We start from the raw sequence: 5753 nt of genomic DNA, 5'->3' as shown, positions 1-5753 counted from the left end.
TTTTGAGGTTGGGATACATTAATGAGATTGTCATATCAGCGGGCAATTCCTGAGGGACGTTTCAGAGTTCTGTCCGATTTAACTTTCCCCAACTTATTTGTGGTTCACGAATGCGTCGCATTTTTGGGGCATTAGACCCCGGTGCATCTGAACCCCCATTGTTCATGAGCAACTGCGCTATGCATTTATAGTCAGATGTTAAAAAAAGTGTTCTAAAGGGCTGAACTCGATACGTCTCGAGACATTGTTTAAAATATGGAATGTGTGGATGATGTCTTCAGCATTACGCAGAGAATAAGAATCTTTATACTGGATGAATCCGATGAGCCATTAAGCTCTTTTTCACAGATGTCCAGTAAGGGCTGGTTAGAACGTTGCAACAACAAAAAATACAAAAACACGACGGGAGTGCAAAGTATAGCTTTGGTAAACAAATTGCTTTAAAAATATATACAAATAAAACTAAACTTACAGTGAGGGAAAAAAAGTTTTTGATCCCCTGCTGATTTTGTACGTTTGCCCACTGACAAAGAAATGATCGGTCTATAATTTTAATGGTAGGTTTATTTGAACAGTGAGAGACAGAATAACAACAAAAAAATCCAGAAAAACGCATGTTAAAAATGTTATGAATTGATTTGCATTTTAATGAGGGAAATAAGTATTTGACCCCTCTGCAAAACATGACTTAGTACTTGGTGGCAAAACCCTTGTTAGCAATCACAGAGGTCAGACGTTTCTTGTAGTTGGCCACCAGGTTTGCACACATCTCAGGAGGGATTTTGTCCCACTCTTTGCAGATCTTCTCCAAGTCATTAAGGTTTCGAGGCTGACGTTTGGCAACTCGAACCTTCAGCTCCCTCCACAAATTTTCTATGGGATTAAGGTCTGGAGACTGGCTAGGCCACTCCAGGACCTTAATGTGCTTCTTCTTGAGCCACTTCTTTGTTGCCTTGGCCGTGTGTTTTGGGTCATTATGCTGGAATACCCATCCACGACCCATTTTCAATGCCCTGGCTGAGGGAAGGAGGTTCTGACCCAAGATTTGACGGTACATGGCCCCGTCCATCGTCCCTTTGATGCGGTGATGTTGTCCTGTCCCCTTAGCAGAAAAAGACCCCCCAAAGCATAATGTTTCCACCTCCATGTTTGACGGTGGGGATGGTGTTCTTGGGGTCATAGGCAGCATTCCTCCTCCTCCAAACACGGCGAGTTGAGTTGATGCCAAAGAGCTCCATTTTGGTCTCATCTGACCACAACACTTTCACCCAGTTGTCCTCTGAATCATTCAGATGTTCATTGGCAAGCTTCAGACGGGCATGTATATGTGCTTTCTTGAGCAGGGGGACCTTGCGGGTGCTGCAGGATTTCAGTCCTTCACGGCGTAGTGTGTTACCAATTGTTTTGTTGGTGACTATGGTCCCAGCTGCCTTGAGATCATTGACAAGATCCTCCCGTGTAGTTCTGGGCTGATTCCTCACCGTTCTCATGATCATTGCAACTCCACGAGGTGAGATCTTGCATGGAGCCCCAGGCCGAGGGAGATTGACAGTTCTTTTGTGTTTCTTCCATTTGCGAATAGTCGGACCAACTGTTGTCACCTTCTCACCAAGCTGCTTGGCAATGGTCTTGTAGCCTATTCCAGCCTTGTGTAGGTCTACAATCTTGTCCCTGACATCCTTGGAGAGCTCTTTGGTCTTGGCCATGGTGGAGAGTTTGGAATCTGATTGATTGCTTCTGTGGACAGGTGTCTTTTATACAGGTAACAAGTTGAGATTAGGAGCACTCCCTTTAAGAGTGTGCTCCTAATCTCAGCTCGTTACCTGTATAAAAGACACCTGGGAGCCAGAAATCTTTCTGATTGAGAGGGGGTCAAATACTTATTTCCCTCATTAAAATGCAAATCAATTCATAACATTTTTGACATGCGTTTTTCTGGATTTTTTTGTTGTTATTCTGTCTCTGTTCAAATAAACCTACCATTAAAATTATAGACTGATCATTTCTTTGTCAGTGGGCTAACATACAAAATCAGCACGGGATCAAATACTTTTTTCCCTCACTGTATGTTTATCTTACCAGGTATAACCCACCGAGGTATTAACTTATTTTTCAGAAGCGACCTGGCCACATGATAGCTCAACAAAGTGACTTATTACGTGGAAATTTATAGCAGCAAATATATATAAATGAAATAAACGCATGTTTCTAAATGTGGTGGGAAAAACCGGAGGACCTGGAGAAAAAATTCACGGGATCACTGAGAGGGAGACATTCAAACTCCAAATACACAGCAGGCGTCATCTGGGATCAAAGATAACCTCAGACCACCCCTTAAATAAAGTATATAAGTTGAAATGACAGTATATAAATTCCCAAGTTTGGGAAAGGCACAGTAAAACAACAGCAAAAACAGTCCCAGACCACACCATGACAACACAGTCCCTCAATAAAATTGTAGCTTAAATAGTAACTATCGATATATTGTTAAGAATCGAATTTACAAATCACATTAGCAAATGTCTGTATCCAGCACTAATCTGCTTCAGAATTTCTTTTTTTAAAAGAAGACTCATGATGTTAAGGGAGGAAACAAGCTTATTCCAAAACGTTGGTGATTCAAAGGCCGTGTTACCTATTCCAATTCTTGTTCTTGCGATGGTTGAAATGCAGTTAGATGGGCGCCTTCGGTTTTTTGGCTTTGACGATGGGGTTAATGAATTGGCTAAGAACGCACGAGGCTGATGGTCTGCAAAGTGGGAAAGTAACATCGGCGTCTCCGAGGAGGGCATTGCAGGGCCCCACACGTTACACGTGTGGGGCCCTGCAATGGTAAACACGGGCAGATAACGCGGAACCAATTAGCGCTTATAGTCACAGGTGTTGTCAACGAGCACGTTACAGCACTGTCCGCAGGTGTAAAATAATGCTCGCAATTGTCAAATTTGTCTGTGCTGGGCTTGTATAAGTTTGTAGTTGTGTACGTGCATAATCGCTTTACTTTAGGCCTAAACGATTGTAATTTTAAGCAGTTACATGCCATACATTGCTTGGTTTTGAAATTGATGACAATTGATCCCAACATATTAAAAAATACCATTTTATTCACGCCCAATGTTTTAAATTTGCATCGCTTCATCCTATAGGTGCAGTCATAAGCTACAGTTCTACACCTTTAATTCGCGAATTCTGTTATTCTTGATTTGAAGCTTTCGTGACTGCAGGAATCCATACTCTGGTTCTTTCGGTAAAGTCACGTAGGTAGAAAAAGAAAATCAAACAAAAAATAATATATCACGACGTTTCGATCATATCATAAGCGGTCCTTACACTGCCCTCACAGCAATATTAAACATTTCACTGCCCTTATAGCAATATTAAACCTTACACTGCCCTCACAGCAATATTAAACCTTACACTGCCCTCACAGCAATATTAAACCTTACACTGCCCTCATGGCAATATTAAACCTTACACTGCCCTCATGGCAATATTAAACCTTACACTGTCCTCATAGCAATATTTAACCTTACACTGCCCTCAGCAATATTAAAGCTTACACTGTCCTCAGCAATATTAAACCTTACACTGTCCTCATAGCAATATTAAACCTTACACTGTCCTCATGGCAATATTAAACCTTACACTGCCCTCATGCCAAAGTGGCAGGAACAGCGTGAGGAGCAGATTGAACCATAACTCTCTGAGTCATGGCCTTGCTCATCTGATTTGAAAACTAAATTATTTAGAACCGCTTATTGCGTTTAGTTTGTTGTCGTCCTCCCCGCAGCACCGATTAGCACGGTTGGATACGTACGGTGCGAAAGAAGTTCGACAAACACACGTGCATTCCCATTGCACCATGGTCGTGTGTAAAGTGCTAACAAGCGCTGCAGGATTACACGTTTAGTGATTTCGACCCACAGTAAGGGGGATTGGCAGCGTGTGGCCAACCTGGTTGGCCAGGCTACTGCTTTTGGTGGAAGGTGCACCGCATTACTGTACAGTACGTCCTCTGTGAAATACTATACCACAAAACAACCTATCAACAGGAAGTTAGTGGGGTTTTTCCAGCACCCATACGTCACTGGTAAACTGAAAATTGTAAAACTGCAAACACAAGCCGGCGGATGAATGGAATGCCTTCGTAAACTGTGCCACTTCACAAGCTGCGATTCACTTTTCAAATCGTTAAAGTACAGCCAACCTCAAGACCGGAGAGCTTTGAACAAAATATGCATGGGTTTAAAGATAAAAATAATCGGTGATTATTTCATGGCGTTGACTTGCTTTTCCGCTTGTCGACACATCAAGCGCTTCAACTGGAGTTGTGGCACATGCAAGCCAGTCCACTGCTGGATGAGGGCTTCCCCACGGTATGCGGGTCGTTCACCATACTTCACCAATTGAAGTTACACGTGGACAACTTATCTGTCCAGTGATCGAGAAATTCGGTGTAAGATTTCACTGAGCGGTTAACGTTATACCCCCTTCTCGTCTTCATGTTGCGCCCACGCTTGGCGTGCCGTCCCATACAAAAGTTGTGAACATGCATTAGTTGAGTTCTGCTCCATTATTTTCGAGACAGTGTTTTGTTATTGTAAATTGGGCCGGATGCACGTGTGTGGTTATGTCAGGAATGCCCCTCCTTCCTCTTGACTCTTCCCCCAAACTTCCGATTTAAGATTAAAAATAGCGTTTGTGGAATATCTGCAAGAGGGTCTTCCCTAGCTCAAAACTAGCTTTTGACAGTCCATATCGTTGATTGTATGCCATAATAATAATACAAATTGTTTCCAGTAAATTAATTGAAAATGCTTTCAAATGAATAAATTACCTGCAGAAAACCTTGCTTTAAAAAAAAATCGTACAAGGCTAATAACACAAGTGGCAAGTGATATCTGAAACGGTGCCGAGCCTCCCTTTAACAGCCCGGTGGTGGAGGCAGCATTAAAGATGTAGTAGCCTTTTCGATATGGGGCCATCCATTTTATCCACGTGGGCTTCGATAACAACAAACAAACCTGGCAAACAACCCCACTCATTGAAAACGAGGAAAAGAGACTTAGTCACTGCTCGAACGCGACCCAAGCTATCAGGAGCACGTCAAGCTGTGTAGGTGTGTGGTGTGTGGTGCCTGCTTGCTCTAAAGGCTATTCCCTCACCACCAATGTCGTCACCACCACCACCACCCTCATTCAACCTCGAACAGACTATTGCCTCGAGCAAGGGTTGAGCATGGAGAGCGGTGAAAGGGGAAAGTCCCTGCAATTGCGTAAAGGCTGGCCTGAAGCGAGGGCGAGGCAAGGACCGTGCAAGTACTGTACAACTCTATCGATGTCCCAAGCTCAGAGGGAGCCCCACATATTCACAGATCTGTGAATATCGATTGATTCCTGTGATCAATACTAAATCTGGGGTGCATGGCAATGTCAATTTGTGGTTCATATCTCAACTCAGTTCATTTAATGAAAAAAATGTTGATCCCACCTTTTCCACAAAGCAAATCTAGACACATTTTTCATATATGTTACAGCATACTATAAATTGCAGTATACTGTAACAAAGTTCAACATAATATTGGTACTATACCAGATCTCGGTACGAATCAATTTATGCTGCCACACGAACACAGATGCCAATTCCCCCCACACTGTCTGGGCGAGTTCAGCAATTGGCATCTGTGTTGCCCCCTTGTCTGGGTCAACTCCAGATAGGGGGGAGGCAACTCTATTCCTGTCTCTGTCTTAAAC

This window comes from Petromyzon marinus, chromosome 17 (assembly GCF_048934315.1).
Source record: "Petromyzon marinus isolate PM22_M1 ecotype Great Lakes invasive population chromosome 17, UKy_Petmar_22M1.pri1.0, whole genome shotgun sequence".
Lineage (NCBI taxonomy): Eukaryota > Metazoa > Chordata > Hyperoartia > Petromyzontiformes > Petromyzontidae > Petromyzon > Petromyzon marinus.
Note: the sequence above shows the minus strand (reverse complement) of the source record.